Below are 18,271 nucleotides of genomic sequence, written 5' to 3'. Positions count from 1 at the left end.
TTCCGTTTATCACCTACAGGCTTTTACTTTTCCCCTATTTTTGTTTGTTTCTCTCTCATTCTCTCTCTCTCTCTCTCTCTCTCTCTCTCTCTCTCTCTCTCTCACTCTATTTGCCACTGTACCACGCCACGACCAGTCTTCGTGTTAAATAGTTCACATTGACGGTGCAGAGTAAGAACTTTACAACCACGCATACGTGCTTTTATATTTATATTAACAATAATATAATATATTACGTCATATAGATAATACGTACCGGGGTACATCATACAATTACGTGTTACTCGTCCGGGATTCGTTAAAGAGTTCTAACAAACTTCGTACACAATATACGAGTATTTTATTGTATATTATGATAACACATATGTTAATAATATATATTATTATACTGTAGACATGTAGGATTATGATGATTTTTTTTTTAATTTCAAGTTCTGATTACATAATATACCACACTCGTATGTACGACACACCTGCCGCTGTATTATTTAGGTAACGATAGTATTCTCCACGGGTCTTAGTCCTTTAAGATCTTATTTTGAAATGGCTTTTTTCAATATTTCATAAAATATAATTTATATTGTGATATATTAGAACTGTGATAGTAAAAGGTGATTAAAAATATTGTCGAAGAATATAAAGAATTATCTACTAAAATATTGTCTCATTTTATAGGCAACGCTTAAACATATACATACAGTATATACCGTAATATACTTCATTAGTTATTTATTTTATTACTTTATTAGATCTAAATCAGCGATCAGCTGTAACATTTGATTTGTTTGTTCGTATAATATTTTATTATATGTATTTTTTAAATTTTTGAGTGAACAATTAAAGTAGGTACTGAATACTTTCTATCTACTATTAATTGTTCATTGGAAAATTATATATTATATATAGTAAGAAAATCCTCGGGTATTCATGAAAAAAATATTTTGTACGTCCCGAACTATAACTATATGCAAATAGTATAGATTGTACATCGTATTTTCAACGATGAAAAGGATGGAGGTGAATGATCTCGACTGCGACAAAGTATATGAGCGTCGATCAGTGGCGGTTCACAATGGTGATGACTCACTCTTCACATATAATATTATAATATAATACGTTATGTAATTGTATATATTTGGCAGTTTAGTTTACATACACAGCACTATTCACCGATCGATCATATTAAACACTATTATTATTGGGATTGCACCCAGCTAACGTGTTTTTTAAAAACGTTGATGTATTACGTGTTGATGGAGTGCGTCAAATTTTTAATTTCCGATTACGTTTCTGGTGGCACGTGCTAGTACTCCACATGTCCGACAAAGGACAAAGGACAGAGCAAAGTTCACACGACCATACGCATTAATGTAATTTAAAGGTCGGGAGATCTGTTGTTTGACAACCGTATTGGCTAGCGCACGTTCGTCATTATATTTATTTTGTACAAACAATCCAACGTTCGATTATGTACATAATTTATATTATATCGTTACAATAGTCTACCCTCATCATCAATCACCAGGGAAAACAGTCTTTTGGAGCTGTCAAACATCCCCGAAAGCTATAACCACTCACCTTGTATCGAGTATTAAACCCGTAAATATATAAATTTAAAAAACAATTCTGATGGATTGGTAGGGTTATAGACTCGTACTTGAAGTACTTGCATATAAAAAAATGTTATTTTGGACTACCAGATTATGAGTTATAATTTATAAGTACCAATTTAAAGTTAGAAGATTGGAGTTGTATAGCAGTACCCCGAAATTTGATTCACTACTCCGCTTGTCTTATAACGTATACTATTATAACTAACAACTTGTCTGGAATGTTATTTTTATAGATCAAAATACTACGAATAATATTATGCATATAGGATTACGAAATCCAAAATATATGTTTTCATTCAAAAGAGTATAAACGACTTAAACAATTATAACTAGGTAATTGTAACAATTTGATTTTGTATAATGACTTAAATGTTAAAATTATACAAAATAAATATAACCCGTATATGACCTGCAGTGGAAGCCGTTGGCACATGTATCAAAGACATCGAAAACCGTAGATAGCATCACTAAAAATCAAAATCAAAATCAAAATTTAAGTAAACTATGATGATTATGGAATACTAATAAATAATATATTTGAAAAATTCGTATAGGGTTGCAAGGTGGTCCGTGGAAGGTGGCAGCTTTATGGGTGATTTTGTATTGTCAAACTATAGCTACTTCAGAACATACTTTTCATCGTTTTATTTATTTTGTCTATTTTTTGGCAATCGTTCAACAAAAAAACGACGTTTACATAAAGTACAATCCACGTTTGCCACTTTTCAATCATATTTTCTGTTCAAAGTGTTCAAACAATAATTTATAGTGTATAAGCAATGAAATGAGAGTACGTCTGAACACAATTATAGCCCTCCTCCCTCGCCAAAGTACATCTTCGAAACCTTTGCCGAAAATATCAAACCCATGATACCAACAGTACACCACCGAGGGAATAAAATTATAAAAATAATATATAAATAATTCATCGACAACAACATATTTTGATAATGCTGGTATACAAACATATGTCATACACAAGTGTACGCTTTTGAACTTTCTTTTAAGGGGATTGCTCTCTCCTGGGAGTTTGAAAGTATCTCGACAAACACGCGTGATACGATTGAAGTTTTTTGGAACTTTCGATTACTGCGTATCTATAATGAGTTTCCAGCTTACTTCTGGAGACGGAAAAGTTCAAACGAAATTCGCCGTCAAGTGTATATAAAATAATAATATAATAATATTATATTATATCTGTGTGTGTATGTGTACACTGCATATACATTATTATATTATAAAATAAAAATTTGTCACGCCATAAATAATTCAACGACCGTTCGTGTTGATCTTTTGATGTCGTTACATTTTATCGTACGTGGCGAAAACATTTGAACACTTCGAAGTCTTTGAACACGCGGCGGTGAGTGGGAGATCGGCCGTCCCCAGCTCCGAGCACTTATTGACGTCATCCTCGCCGCCGCTTTTTATTATTATACAATTTTTATATGGGTACCTATAGCGTCCATGCAATATTATATTATGTAGTTTATATCATCGAAACCTCGTTGATTTGAAATTCAATTCGAGGGTCGTAGAAAATAAAAATAAACTTTCGTTGATTATTGAAGTTTTTTTTATATATATATATATGGCATTGGCTATATAAGAGTCCTTGGGACTCTTTCGAAAAATAAGTCACAAAATGGCTAATAACATGAAGCCTGATATATTTCATATTTTATCACGGCTATAATTATAACAATATTGTATTATATACCTCTTATACCGAGTAGTCAATTGATATACTGTTTATTAAATTTATAATAAAATCTAAATAAGTAACTTGACGAGTTAAATGATTGCATAAAAAATACAAAATAAAATAAATTAAATGCAAAATAAGTAGTTGTTCAAAAAAGGTTTCGGTTTTAATTTCGATTTCATAATATCGTTAAAGTGGTACTTGTTCCGTTTGGCTATTATTATAATATACATTCTATTCTATTATTTCCAATACAAAGCGATACTATATGACTTCAGACCATATTATTTTTATTTCATTTTCAATTGTATTTTTATAAAGCTTTTTTAAATGAAACTTTTAAATTTAATTTATAGTGAATCCTTTCAGTTTTACGACGCAGTCGTTATTAAAAGTATATTGCTCGTTTTCAGTACCATTTGTAGATATTTATTATAACTGATTTTAGTATGTTTCAATTTAGTAAATTCAATTTGAATATGAGACTTATAAGTATAAATCAATTAATTTTAAAATTCAATACATTACAAAATATTATTTTCGAAAATAAAAAATAAGTGTTAAAAAGTTCATAGTAACCATTTTCACCATCGCTTCAAGTGTACAATAAAATACTATAGTAAACCATTAGCAGCTGTCGAGATAAATTGAGAATTCTTTAAAAAATTAAAAGACTTGTCCTTGCTTTTGTTGTCCAAAGCCCGAACTAATTGCAATATTTAAATGACACCCTGTCAAAAACAAATATACAGAATATAATTGGACCATAATTGTTTTCTTATTGAGTATTAACATCAATTAATTTCTTTGATATTGTTATCTTGGCCTTTTTATAATTATTATACCAATAATACAGAGTACAGATAAAAAAAACTTAAAATAAATGGCATTTGAGCCATCAAAAAAATATAGATTAAGACCACATTTTCTTTAATTTGTAATTTTGAGAAAATTATAATATTAATATATTTTGTAATAAACAGAATAAATTTAGCTTTATGCCGTTTTTTGATTACATTTTATCATACATTACTGCACAGTTTGATTTTGATTTTAAAAATAAAAAATATATTATAATACTATACTTTCATGATTTGATTTAAAGTAATTAAAATAAATATAGTAGAAAATCTGAATGGCCACGAACCTGGTTATAAAATATAAAACATTAACTTACAGAAAAAAATTATTAAGTACAGTAAATATGTACTTCATCATTGATAAAAACAAAAAAATCGGCCAAGTGCGAGTCGGACTCACGCACGAAGGATTCCGTACCATCATCAGCTATAAATATGTTGGCAACACTGCTTTATTATATATTCTAGGATTTTTAGTATTTTTTGTTATAGTGGCAAAATATAAATATATAATCTGTGAAAATTTCAACTTTTAGATTCTGAGCGGAGCGAGTTTTTACAATGGTGTTTATTATTTTTTTTTTTTTTTTTTATATCCTGTATACAAAATTCCTTCCAGAACGAGTGTTTCGATTTCAACATATAGTACCTTATCTTTTAGCAAATTGGATTAAGATGGTACTTTAGAGAGGTCATTTTTCGATTTTCTCAATTGATATTTAATGCCACTGTAAAAACCACCGAAAAATTACGAAAAAACGCTAAAAATGGGATTTTAATTTCTAACGCTTTGTTTATCACCATAGAAACGAATAAAAATTGTAATATTTTAATATTAGTCCAACTTGATTACCTACATGATAAAATAAATAATAACAATATAAAATATCCAGACTGACAAACTGTCTCCGCTCAAAATCGTTTTTCTTATACAATGATATTATATCATTGAATTCAAATTTAATACAACCATTACACAATGACCCACTTGTAATCTACTGTACAGCAGAACGACATCCACTTACCTGCTTTTTAACTTTCATGGTTCATGAAATACGGCCTGGTGATAGACGGACGGACGGACAGCGGAGCCTTAGTAATGGGGTCCCGTTTAACGTACGGAACCCTAAAAATGATGCCGAAAATATCTATTGCGCTGAATTTAATCATGATAACGTTTTTAGCGGTCTATCAATTTGTAGAGAAAAATGTTGATGTTTTGATAGTATATCTAACACAAAAGTGTCAACATTTGAGTTATGTTGTTTTATTTAATTTGTGTGATTTTGTATTTGCCATTTGTGGGATACACCTCGTGAGTCGTGATATACTTACTATAGAAATTAGGAAGTACTTCCTACTATCACAGCTGATATTTATGTTATGTATATTCTAATACATATTTTATATATTATATAATATATATCAAATATATTGAATACATTATAAATTATAAAATAAGCCCAACGAATTGTTAAAAAAAATTTCGAAAGCAAAATTGAATTTTTATAAATACACTTTACAGTATTTTTAAAATTATTTTTTTTAGTGACTAAGGGCCGTATTCATAGTCAATGCTTAAGAATAAGTATTGTTTAAGCTATACTTATGACTCAAATGAGATTCATAAACGAGATTTTAGCTTATGTAAAGTAAAAGTATTGCTTTTAGTTATTATTTACATTATCAAAATCAGCTTAAACAATAGTTATTTTTAAGCATCGACAATGAATACAGCTCTAAGTGTTTTTTATTGAATAGCAAACTAATCAATTATATTGCATTTTTTTTAAAAATTGTTTATTACTTCTTTCCAAAGTTTTATCGTATACCTATAATATGTACCAGCAGCAGTAATACTATTTTATGCGAATGAATGTTTTTGCTCGTTGACGTCATAGCCACCACAATACTCAGATTAGTGAAATTCCTCATAAAGTTATTATAAACTATAAAACGTCTGCACATTATACTTTTAGTGGTATGTCAGTGATTGATATGCGTTGGCATGTTTTGATTATAATATTAAAACAAAGGCTTGTGGGTGTGTAGACACGCGTATATGCATTATATTTTATGGTAAAACGTCTCTCTGGTATTGAATTATGAAGTCATATAATATTATATTGTTATGTGCACGCTGAGAATTTTCGTGGAAATTGAATCGGTATTTCAAATATTCCGACGTGGTTTGTTGCCTACCCGCGGGCGTACAGAAATATTGTGAATTCGTGAGTGTATATAATATTATTATTGTTGATATAAAGACGAGCTCAGCGATCTAAAGGGTTTGTGGCCGCGGGGGTTGAAAGATGGCTACATGTCACAGTGCCAAAAACAGTAAACACCATCGGCATACGTTCTCGCTAAATCTGCGCTCTCAGAAGGCGGAAAGCTTGACGTATGTAGACATTCTGTAAATAATGTTTTTCTTCCCAAAACTGAACATATAAGTACGTTGTATAACGGCATCAAAGAAGCCTGCGGATCAAAGAAGGGTTCGGGGCGTGGGCGTTCCGACGTCGATTGAAGCATACCCAGCCCAAAGCCGGAGGGCACACTTTGATGATTTCAGATTACCTACATATTATATACATAAGTAAAAGCATAACTATAAAGTAAATACCAACGCATACGCGAAGATTGGCTTGGCTCCAGGGATTTAAATCATATTTATTAATTCAAAGAAGTTATCTATACGGCGGTGTTTCTCCCGCCATCCCCAACCCTCTACAAATACCACGCGAATGCCACGGGCGTTAGATCAAAACCATAATATTATATAGCCATATAGGTAATTATAATTAATCTACGGCTTGAACGCTAAAATTCCAAGCGTTGGTGGCCGGAGAGTGAGGGGGACGTTGTGTTATAATAATATAGGTCGGGTTCAGGGAGTTTGGATGTTATGCGAAATGTTTAATATAATTTTACTCACATAATATTACGTTATTGTATAATATTACTGTATGTCCATCACCCATAGTGGCAGACTATAAAAAATTTCAGTCGATGATCGTTTTGACATATTGGCCCAAAATCCAACATGATTAAGAACAACGTTATGACACAGCGTTTGTATATAATAGACACAACGTTTGGATACAAATTACAAAGAATAAAATAATGTATTATGCAGTAAATATACCAGAGAACGTTTCATTACACAAATACAAGACACGTTTGCGACAAAAATGTTAAAAGAAAAGTTTTTCGGAGACAGTTAACTTTGAAGAGCCAACCTCCTCGTGGTGTCTGCTAATAGGCTCTAAAAAGTAAAACAAAAATAAAATATTTAAATACTTCTACCTAAACATGGAGTTTTTTTAAAAAAAATATTATGTACGCAAACCATTGTATTCAGGTTTCGGTGTCTAAAAAAGATGTGTACCCAATCATTCTCCTAATCCTCAAGTAAAATTATGGTTATGATCAAAACGTGTTATGGTAAAATAATTCTGCCCAGGAAAACTATTTAACCGGCCCTCAAATTTGTTTCGACCTGGAAATATTTACTTAATTTTTGAAAGTATAAATACTTATTTTGAAGTTGTATAGAACTCTCAAATTAGAAGTTACTAAACAAAAAGAATTACATTTTTTAAATAGGAAAAAAAAATTAAAAATAGATTATAATATTACATTTTTAAAACAAATATAAAGTGTAAATAAAAAATCACTTATTTTTATCGATGTCAATGTCTTCAACATCGATATTCTTACAGGAATACCTCTATTCATTATTTTTATGAACAAAACGCTACTGGCCCACCTGTACGAGGCACTCATTTTTCACGTCGTGTGAATACATGCGCGTGCTTTCAGTGTTATATATTAGTGTATTACTTATCGTTCAAACGAAGTATTTACGGTTTATTTGTAGGCTTATGTATAATCAATTATACGTAAAGGTAAACTACTACGAATTCTTCGTTTATCGTCCGGATAATTTCGAATCGTAAATTGTAATATAATTTTTATATTTGAAAAACGTACCCAATCACTCAAATATGAGGGAGAACCCATGAATGTATCTAAAACACGAAAACATGTAATCAAAAACAAAATCATAATATTAATGAATACTTATAAGTTATTACTAACCGTGAAAAAAACAATGCAAAATAATTTTGTATTTTAAATGTTTTGATTAATGTTAGGTTTAAGATAGTTCATATAAAATAAATTAACTCTGGTTATATTACATAATTCGCTATCATTTATAATTTTCAACAAATAAATATTGTTTCCTATTTGCTTTTGAAGAATAATTTCGGATAAGTATACAATATATTATTCACATACGCATACATTATACATGCATATACACGCAAACATGAACTAACAAAATATTTACAATATTATGCATTAAAATTGTTTAGAATTATTACATACAGTTATGGTTTTGAAATTGCATGAAATTTATTTTCTAGAAATATTTCATGAAATATTAATTTATAAGTTGTTAAACAAATCTATAATATAACAAATATTAACATTGGTTTTTGACTCTCAAGTTACAAACTCATAAACCAACTTAACATCATAACGTATTGTTGGGAGCCATGGCTCTGCGAATGGATATTATATTATACAGTCCTGTAAAGAATACTTTTAAAAAGTACTTGAGTAAATACTCAAATACATTTTTTTTTAAGTATTTAAGATACTACTCAAATACTTTTGGTTTTTAAAGTGGGTTTCTAATTATCGTAATATAAGCACATAGGTAGTAGGTACTAGGTAATCTAATAGTTATCAAATAGTTTTAAAGGGAATTAATATTGTTATTCGATATTCAATAACTTTTTTTAGAAATCTGGTTTTCACAAACCTTTGGGCTTCGGCTAACACAGAAATACAGAATATTAAATAAAACTATTATTCTATTATTGTAGTTGACAATAATATTTTTTCAACCAATTATTTCGAATAAAAATAAAATGTTCGAAATAAAAAACCAAAGTATTCAATACCAAAAAGTATTTAAAATACCATTCAAAATACTTCATGCTGAAAGTATTTAAAAAGTTATTCAATACTTAAAAAGTATTTCAATACTTTTACTCAAATAGTTTTACTTAAATACTTTACAGGACTGATATTATACAATATTATAATTATATTATATTATATTCACAATGTATAGACATAAATCACTATTAATAGTCGTGAGTGACGTTTTAAAATATACAAAATATGATCTAAGTATTAAATAAAAGAGTCCAGAGCCCCTTTACAGCACTCAGCCACTTACACACTCATATACATGTATAAGTACATGTACATGTAAAAGTTGCAACTTTTGTATACTTTGTAATTATTGAAAATACACTATTATTTCATTCACTGTTGAAATTGACTTAAACTTTATTTCAAACCGTTATCTTTTGGATTGCTGACGGTCCGCATACAACAATATTTTAAAACTCATAAAAAAAAAAATGTTTTTACTCTCAAAATAAATGCAGGAATATTTTTCAGAACTACAAATAGAATATATAAATACGAAATAATAAATCAACAAAAATAATATGTTTTATTTTTTTTCTAAGTGTGCAATAAGTATATTATTTCTAATCTTCTATAACCGAACATGTTTAAAAGAAAAAAAATGTTTCATAATTTTATTGAAATATTTCAAGAAGAGTGAAATTTTGAATTTTGAAATATTTCAAATTCAGAACCCTGCATACATTGAATGCAAAATATTGAGTCAGATTTTTATATTTTTGATATTTTTTTTAATATATTATATGAACGTTCTAAATCGCCAATCTTGATAAAAAGTACTTTTTATTTATTTTTACAAACCAAAAGAGCATTTACTTAACTTATATAATATTATTATTTAATATATTATCGTAATAATACTTTTGTATTTTATATATTAAATATTTAAATCATTATGGTACACTAGAGTTTATTTTCAATTTTTAAATGTTCTTTATGTACATTTTATTTTTATACAACCGAGGTACAAGAACTCGGGATTTGGCCGTATAATGTGTAATATTAAACAAATACATAATATCCCTCCGGTGAACTCACGACACATAAATTAAATTGGACGGCCCCGTATTGCGCGTTGCAATAAGGGTCAGTCGGCTACGTTAGAGATTTACCATCGTACCTACACCCCATGTCACCCCAAAATCGTTATTTATGGGACCTTGTGCGTTTTCAATTATTGTTCCGTCGCCAACAGCGTGTGCAATCGTACGGGCATATTGTACAATATATTATTATAAATCCCTCCTTTGAGCGGACGCCGCCGTCCGAGGTTTAATTATATAAAATGGCTGAGAATGTTATTAATGTGGGTGGGTGGGTGGATGCGTGTGTTACGCCCGTGCGTACAAATAAAGTGCGGTTGGGCATAATCAACGTGAAATCGGTCTATTTCCCGTGAAAAGCAAATGATGTGTTGGGTGAAGATTGGTTTTTGGCCGCCCGTCAGATCGGATTTGTAATAACTGTAGGTCAACAATATATAATTATTGTATTATACTTATACGAGTTTTCCTATTATCATTAGACCGCCGTCAGCTGTGCAATCGAATGGATTTAAATCTCATCGGTCTTTTCGCGTCACCCCTGCAGCATTGCACAATAGACACGCGGATGCAATCATGGCCGAATTCAACCCTGGCGGCTGTCACTTGTATAATTTATACGCTCAGAGGGGGAGGGGGGTTGGTTCGCAAGAGATAGGTATAGGTGTATAATATTTTGTGTGTGTTGGTGTGTACTTTGTATATGTTTAGCGAATCGGCGAGGAGATTACTCACCGGATGGCATGATGTAATCTAATATAAAGCCATCTCGGCCACACTGTCATCACCCCTCCCCATCCATTATTGTATTACTACGTTTCGTCGGACGTAGGTAATTGTTCAATATTGAACTATCGCCGTACGCCAAATCGCTCGCTTATGTACGGATCAACGAATCCGTAATCCCCGGACCCCTGGAATCCGTAGTTATATAATATACCTCCGCCGAAATTAATTACATTGCACAGCAAAATCCAATTCTAATCGAAAACTTTCAGCTATAATCACGGACAAATTTCACCGGGGCTTTGATGATATATAAGGGTCGTGAATACACATTGATTATCATATACAGACGGGAGTTGTACCAGGTTATCAGCTATCCGCTGATCACGGCGGGGTGGCTCTTGGAATTCGATATTTGTAAGCGCGAGTATAGGTACTGAGATTTACCAATTATAGACGTTTCCAATTATTATCTAATATTATATATTATACCGTCGACTGTGCGCGGTGCAATCTACCGATTCTAAATCCCATCTTTGGGTCTTAAGTATACACTTAATGCGAAACTATACCCACAGAAGCGTCGAAATTGTGGTCGTCGTGTCCGGATTTCAATCGGGCAGGCATGCGCGCGTATTATTTATCCGCGTTCCGATTACCTACTGTTATTGATTTATTATTATTTCATTAGTCCACATAATAGTTTCACCTAAATATCCTGTTGTCATCCTGAGCCGTTAATTACAATACTATGCTGCAGCACGATTTATCGGCGATCGCAGCCGAAACGGACAAATAATTATTGATGTAAGTCTCGGCGTTATGTCTTATTGTCTCATGACGTGTCGTTTATAAGGTCGGTATTGCAATTTGCACACACTTTTTTTAAAAATACCATCAACTCCATAAAAAAAAACTTATATACAATATTAATTTGGGTAAATTGTACATAATATTATAATATATTACTTAAATTTAAACAAATAATATCCTACTGAATATTTTAAAATAATTTTACAAAATTACATTAATTGATATAACATTATTATACTTTGATAAAAATATATAAATCCTTGATTTTTTAAACCATGAGTAAAACTTTAATTTGGTATAAAGTCAATGGATATTAGGATTATTATCTCTTGAACATATACAATACATAATATTATAATATGTATACATTGTATATGTATATTTTAACTTTTTGTAAGTTGTTAAAATATAATCCGATAATATCCTTTTAATATCTAAAATCTTTAATTCACGATTATAAACTATTTTTTTTCATCAAGATCCATCATGCATAATCAATGGAGATCATTTAAAAAGATTTTGAATAAGCTTGATTTTGGTATCTTCCGTTATTAAAGTTTAAATTGTTTAAGAATTGTATGTACAATTTTTTCAAAATAAATTCAATTCAATTTACTATATTTCTATATAATAGGTACCATATTCTATAAATACAAACCATACATACCATACCTAGTATATTTATTGCTAAGTAAACTTTAAATTAATTTATCGACGCTACGAAAAAAATATTTAATGTTTTATAGCGCATAGTTTTTAATATTTAGTAGTTTTGTAGTTTTAAAAGCATATTTCTTAATTTTCAAAATTTTTTGAGCATATTTAATGATTAATAATATTAATAGTATTAACTTATAAATTTGACAGAAAAAAGAAATTATTTATAAATACGCCTAGATATTGCCGTTTCTAAAAATACTTTAATAACCATGTCTATTTTAGCCTATTTTATATTATATTTAAAAAAAAGATTTTATAAAAAAATTGAGTAAATTAAAGTTTAATGGGAATTTTTTTAGTAAGAGCCACCTAGCACCAAATGATTTTTAAAATTTATTGTATCTGTGAAATACTTCTAACCAAAATTAAAAATTAATTTATGTTTAAAACCATTTAAACCCCAAAACAATTAATTGATTAAAAAAATCGATTTGAACAAAATAATGAAAATAATACACCAACGCTAATGAATATTTATGTTATTATCATATAACGTTTATATAATATAATATATTAAAATAATTACACCTAACCGATCTATATTAGTTAACCACGTGTGCTTCTTCAGCTCTCAATTTCAGTCCTCAAGTCATAGCCCATAAATGCCATAGGGAACGATCCATGCTACATTTTCTATTTTATTATTTATGCCTTATGCGATTCGTGTCTCAAAATGTTAATAATTGTTAGGTAAAGTATATTTTTAAGATGTAGGTACATAATAATATATAAAGATATAATAGAGTATCTATAAAGTATACAGAGACCGTTTATGATGCATTATTCCAAATATAATCGAAATTCGAAACACGCTTTATACGGCTTACACCCACAAATTGAGGAACGCTTAATATACGAGATAGGCAGTAATCGCTGCTACGTTTCACAGAGACTTGAAGTCTCATTCTATTATAATATTGTTATTTATGCAAAATATCTGAACTTTATAAAAATAGAATTGTGATTACACTGGTGTGAATTTTACAAGGTAGTCATTTTCAATCACGGTTGTGTTCGTGCGATCTTCTCTTCAGACTGACCCATAGGTAATAATATTATAAACGCAACACGTAAAATTAAAGTCGACGCCATCCAACACGTTCTTTTGTCGATGCTACAAAATATAATTATAATAATATATTTATTATAATGAAACGATAGTGCTTCCAATAAAATTATAATTGTCGTTGACGTGAAATCGACTGTAATAATTATTCATGAGTTGCTCGTGTTTAAAATATAGTTACAATAATTACGTCACGGCAACGGTAATTTATTCATTGCAGACGTCGCAAAACCACTCACACAGACTTCAGAATATAATATAACTCGACGGAACAGGACGAATTGGAGGTCCATCTATATACCGATCGTGAGGCTGAGGGTCCTGGGACGCTATTGTAGACGAGCTTTTCGGCATTCGTGTTTAATTTTCGTTCACCCGGCTTTGCGACGTAATTTACTTTTCACGAGCTTTTCCAATTAAAATGTACGCCATCGAAATCGAATCTGTCAACATCGCGTAAGGTTTCGTCGGGGTTCTTTCCCGTGACACGCAGTCAAAAACGTGAACGCACGAAATATAATTATAATTTTATCACCATCGCACGGTTTTCAATTTGTTTCGGATTGCAGGGGTTGACGGTATTTGTCACTGAATTTGTATATATTTATTATGTACCTACATACAAGACGTATTGTGTACCTACTGAATAATATTTTATATATTATGTAGAGCGTGAGATAAAGTGCACGAAAAAAAGCAAACAAAACGCGTCGAACACGCCTCCGAAAAAATAATTATATGACAAACAACGGTGTCGATTTTCGGTGGTTGTTTGGGCGTTGACGAGGGTGGACGATATTATAAACGCTTTGACGTCATACCCACTACGGGGTCATAGGTGCGTAAGTATTAATGTAGTGAAATTGGTACACCAACGAATAAAATAAATCTGAAACCCCCTAGCGATGAACACTTTTCCAATTAACGGCAAAAATTGAATTTGTTTTCCTCCGCCGAGTCCATTGCGTTCGGCCTTGCGCACGCTTACACGAAAATAATAATTTACCTCGTTTCATAACCTATTTTCATCGCCACCTTGCATTTCTGACGCCTGTTTGTAAATATTAAAGTAATAATATACGTTCGCGTGAATATCATTTTATTAAAGTGCGTCGCTCACAGTAGACAATGAGCACGCACAAGGCAGAACTAACATGCCTTGATACTTAAATAATAATATGATAATTAATGGTTAATAAGCAATGGAAGAAACTTGCGTAGAAAATGTCATGACAATATTATGTCATCTTCAAATGCGCGCGTACAATTAATTGAAATTAATTTGTTTGACAACTAAAATGAAAGATAAATATTCGGTACCCAAAGAATATCTATCGTCAGTAAATGTACATATTATTTTAATATATTACATGTATCAGGTATACTGCATATTTGTTACTATTCAAACGAATAAAAAGATAATTTCTTTTACCATTACAAAATATCATTAAAAATAAAAATAATAAAACCTAAGTGTTTTTCTTTATTATTTAATTATAATTAATTTTATTATTATTTGACTATATTATATAATTGGATATTTACAAGGTGTATCTATCATAGTGTGTATAAGATGAAATCTGGATCAAGTTATTTGTTATGTGTTGGGTCTTCCGTCGAACCAATCAGTATAATCATTATTATTAGAGACGATAATAGATATCGACGCTCTATGCGATATTCGTCGTCTGAATGTTTTGTTGTAGCATTTTCTACCAATTACCAACCAAATACCGTTTCGATCATGTAACATAAATATCATAAATACCTAAATAGTTCATTATAATAAATGCTAGAAAATTTATAGATCAATGCGTTATATTATAAATGTTATATTACAATGCGTATATTATAACCACCGCAATCGCGGTTACAATATGTGTTTTATACATATATTACTACGCAAATTTTATTATTTTCTAAATAAAAAATAATTAGGTTGTAATAATATTGGAAACTCGAACACAACAAATAACTTAATTTGATCGTAACATTCGTTATTAATGCAAGTTACTACCTACTCATAAATTATACCTACAACATATAAATACCTATGACCTATGTAATAATTTTGTGTTAAAACGAAAATCTCTTTAAAAACCTAATGAATCTACTAACTGCATTTTGTTTAGAATTTAATATTACTTATCCGTTTTCATACATTTATACTTACGAGTTTACAACACGTCTTAATGTATTATACAGTTATACCTTACATAGTATACTTCATTATTATCTTACTACACCAAACATGGCTTTTTGATGATTATTGACATTGTTCTATAATTTAGTTTATATAAGTTTATAACTATATAAATAATAAATTATTTATAGCCTTATAGCCTCGTATAGGCATAAAAGATACAATAATAAATTATTGATACAAAATAATTCGTGTACAAAAAACAATTTTTTCGCAAAATTCTGTGTCAGTCCCTGTAGCGCAGCGGATAGCGCGTTGGACTTCTAATCCAAAGGTCGTGGGTTCGATCCCCACCAGGGATGCATTGGAAAAAAAAATTTTTACAATTTAATTTTATTAAATTTATCAGAATGTGGATTGTACGTTTTAATTTTGTAATTATAAAACAATTTTTATGATTATCTAATAACGTATTTGAGAATATTTTTTTATACAACATACTATGTAAATTGTTTACAAATTGTATAGAGAAAATATTTCAGTGTAGACATGAGTATATGACGCGTAGTAACTAATACGTACCTACCTACGTTTCTTTTTGTAGAAAACGATTTCGAAAATCAGTGGACAAGTAAAGTCGTTCAATTAATTATTTTTTTTAAATAAAGGAACACGCGTTTAGGTTCATATTTTCAAAAAAAAATAACTCAGTTCTATAGTCGTTTATTTATATTATAATTTTAATAATCTTTAAATACACTTTGAAGTTATTTATTGTTTTAATGTACCTGCCTACTGGTTAAATAACATTTAAAACTATATACGTAATTTAGGTATTACCTACCTACAACTAATTATAAAATAAAAAACCTTGACGATTTGCAATTTTCCTTCATCTAATATAACAAACCTCCCAGTAAATTTATTTAAAAAAAACATTTTACAGTGGCTATTGGATTCTGCTTATGAATTAAATTTATAATAATATGATTGTACTTATTTCATTTGTTTAACTATTGTAAACTAACTCAAATTGTATACACCTTAGATTCTTCATAAGTTTATTTAATCTTGTAATTTATATGTAATTTTATTTCTGAACTCTTGGACCTCCACACGAGTCATCTCATTGGAGCCCAGTATTCATATATATATGAAATTAAATTAAATAAATAAATAATATAATCACAGAAGGCTAAAGTACCAAATTTAAAACACAAATATTATGTAAAATAAAGGTAAGTATTAAAAAAAAAATATTCTTTTATAATATTATATATTATATATTAAGGCTCTCTAGCTCATATATTAAGAAAATGACTATGTACTGTTTGTTTTCTGTCTCAATGACTCACAAGAAACTTATACAAAACGCATTCGCATACAAAATCATTTTTTTTTTTGTTTTTGAGTATTATTAGAGTAAAATCACTTATTACGTACATTAAAGATAATCATATTTTTGAGGGTATGATATATCGATTTTTTCTAAATAATTTGATACCTATATTCAATGAAATAGGTATTATTATAACCCTAAAAATTATATCATTTTTAAATTTAATTGTGGGTGATTTTACTCCTAGATTACTCAAAAGTCATAATAAATGATATTACGTGAATTAATTTTTTGGGCAGTGCCGTAACTACCGACTGCAAGGCGTGTATTGCATATCAGCTCCAAACCTATATAAGCCCCCCCCCCCCAATCAGTGTGTTAAAATGTATTTTATACAGTCGTCACTTCTGGCTGTGGGAATTTTTATTAAAGGATCCTCACTTAATAGCCTTGTACTGTGTAGTTTCGGCATTGCACGTGGGTCTGAGAGAGAAAACCTTTATTGCGCTAATAACACCTCATCATTGACATAGTTTAATTTTGGTAGCCCAGGGCAAAAAATCTTTTGAGGTTCCTGGATCTAAATCAATATTGACACAATATTTTGCGCGTAGTGAGTTAATACTCTGTAGGCGTCTCTGGACGACAGTGTTAAAGCAGCATACAGTGTTACATAATACCATAGGTGGAAGTCTATTAACATTTCAGGGGGGGGAGCTAACATTATTAACATCAATGTGAGCTTAAGGGGAGCTTCAATCCTACAAATAATAAAAAAATCAGAGGGCTTGATGGACTTTGGAGGGGGGCTAAGCCCCCTCAATTTCCGCCAATGCATGATACTCGACTATTGACTAATGCTATAAATTATAATATTATATTATAGGTACTCGCAAAACGAAATATTTTCATCTTTCCTCCTGCATTTGTATAGATAACCTTTACCTAGAGCACGAAATGTCCCGTATTATGTGCAGCGTGCGTGTCCAATTCGAAATCTCCCAGGCACTCGCTCGGACACTACCCATAAATCACGTGACAACGATTGGGGGTGGGTTACTAGGTGGCCTGCATGGGTGATGGTTGCAGCTGTCTCGTCGTATATTTCCTATTGTTATTCTTCCCTTAGCTGCATTGAATTGTATTTTCATTATTTTACCGTCGTAATAATAATATGTACTTAGGTTGTACCCACATACAATAATGTTGCTATATTTTATCCGGCCGGAG

The 18,271-nt window shown here is 30.2% G+C and overlaps 1 non-coding gene across 1 annotated transcript; it reads left to right on the top strand.

The window, feature by feature from the left end:
- Window positions 1-15,991: 15,991 nt before the first annotated feature.
- Window positions 15,992-16,064, top strand: TRNAR-UCU. The gene has a single exon. It is a non-coding gene; the product is annotated as a tRNA-Arg (tRNA).
- The last annotated feature ends 2,207 nt before the right edge of the window (window positions 16,065-18,271 follow it).

This window comes from Acyrthosiphon pisum, chromosome X, assembly GCF_005508785.2.
Source record: "Acyrthosiphon pisum isolate AL4f chromosome X, pea_aphid_22Mar2018_4r6ur, whole genome shotgun sequence".
NCBI lineage: Eukaryota > Metazoa > Arthropoda > Insecta > Hemiptera > Aphididae > Acyrthosiphon > Acyrthosiphon pisum.
Note: the sequence above shows the minus strand (reverse complement) of the source record. Positions and strands in the feature narration are given on the sequence as shown.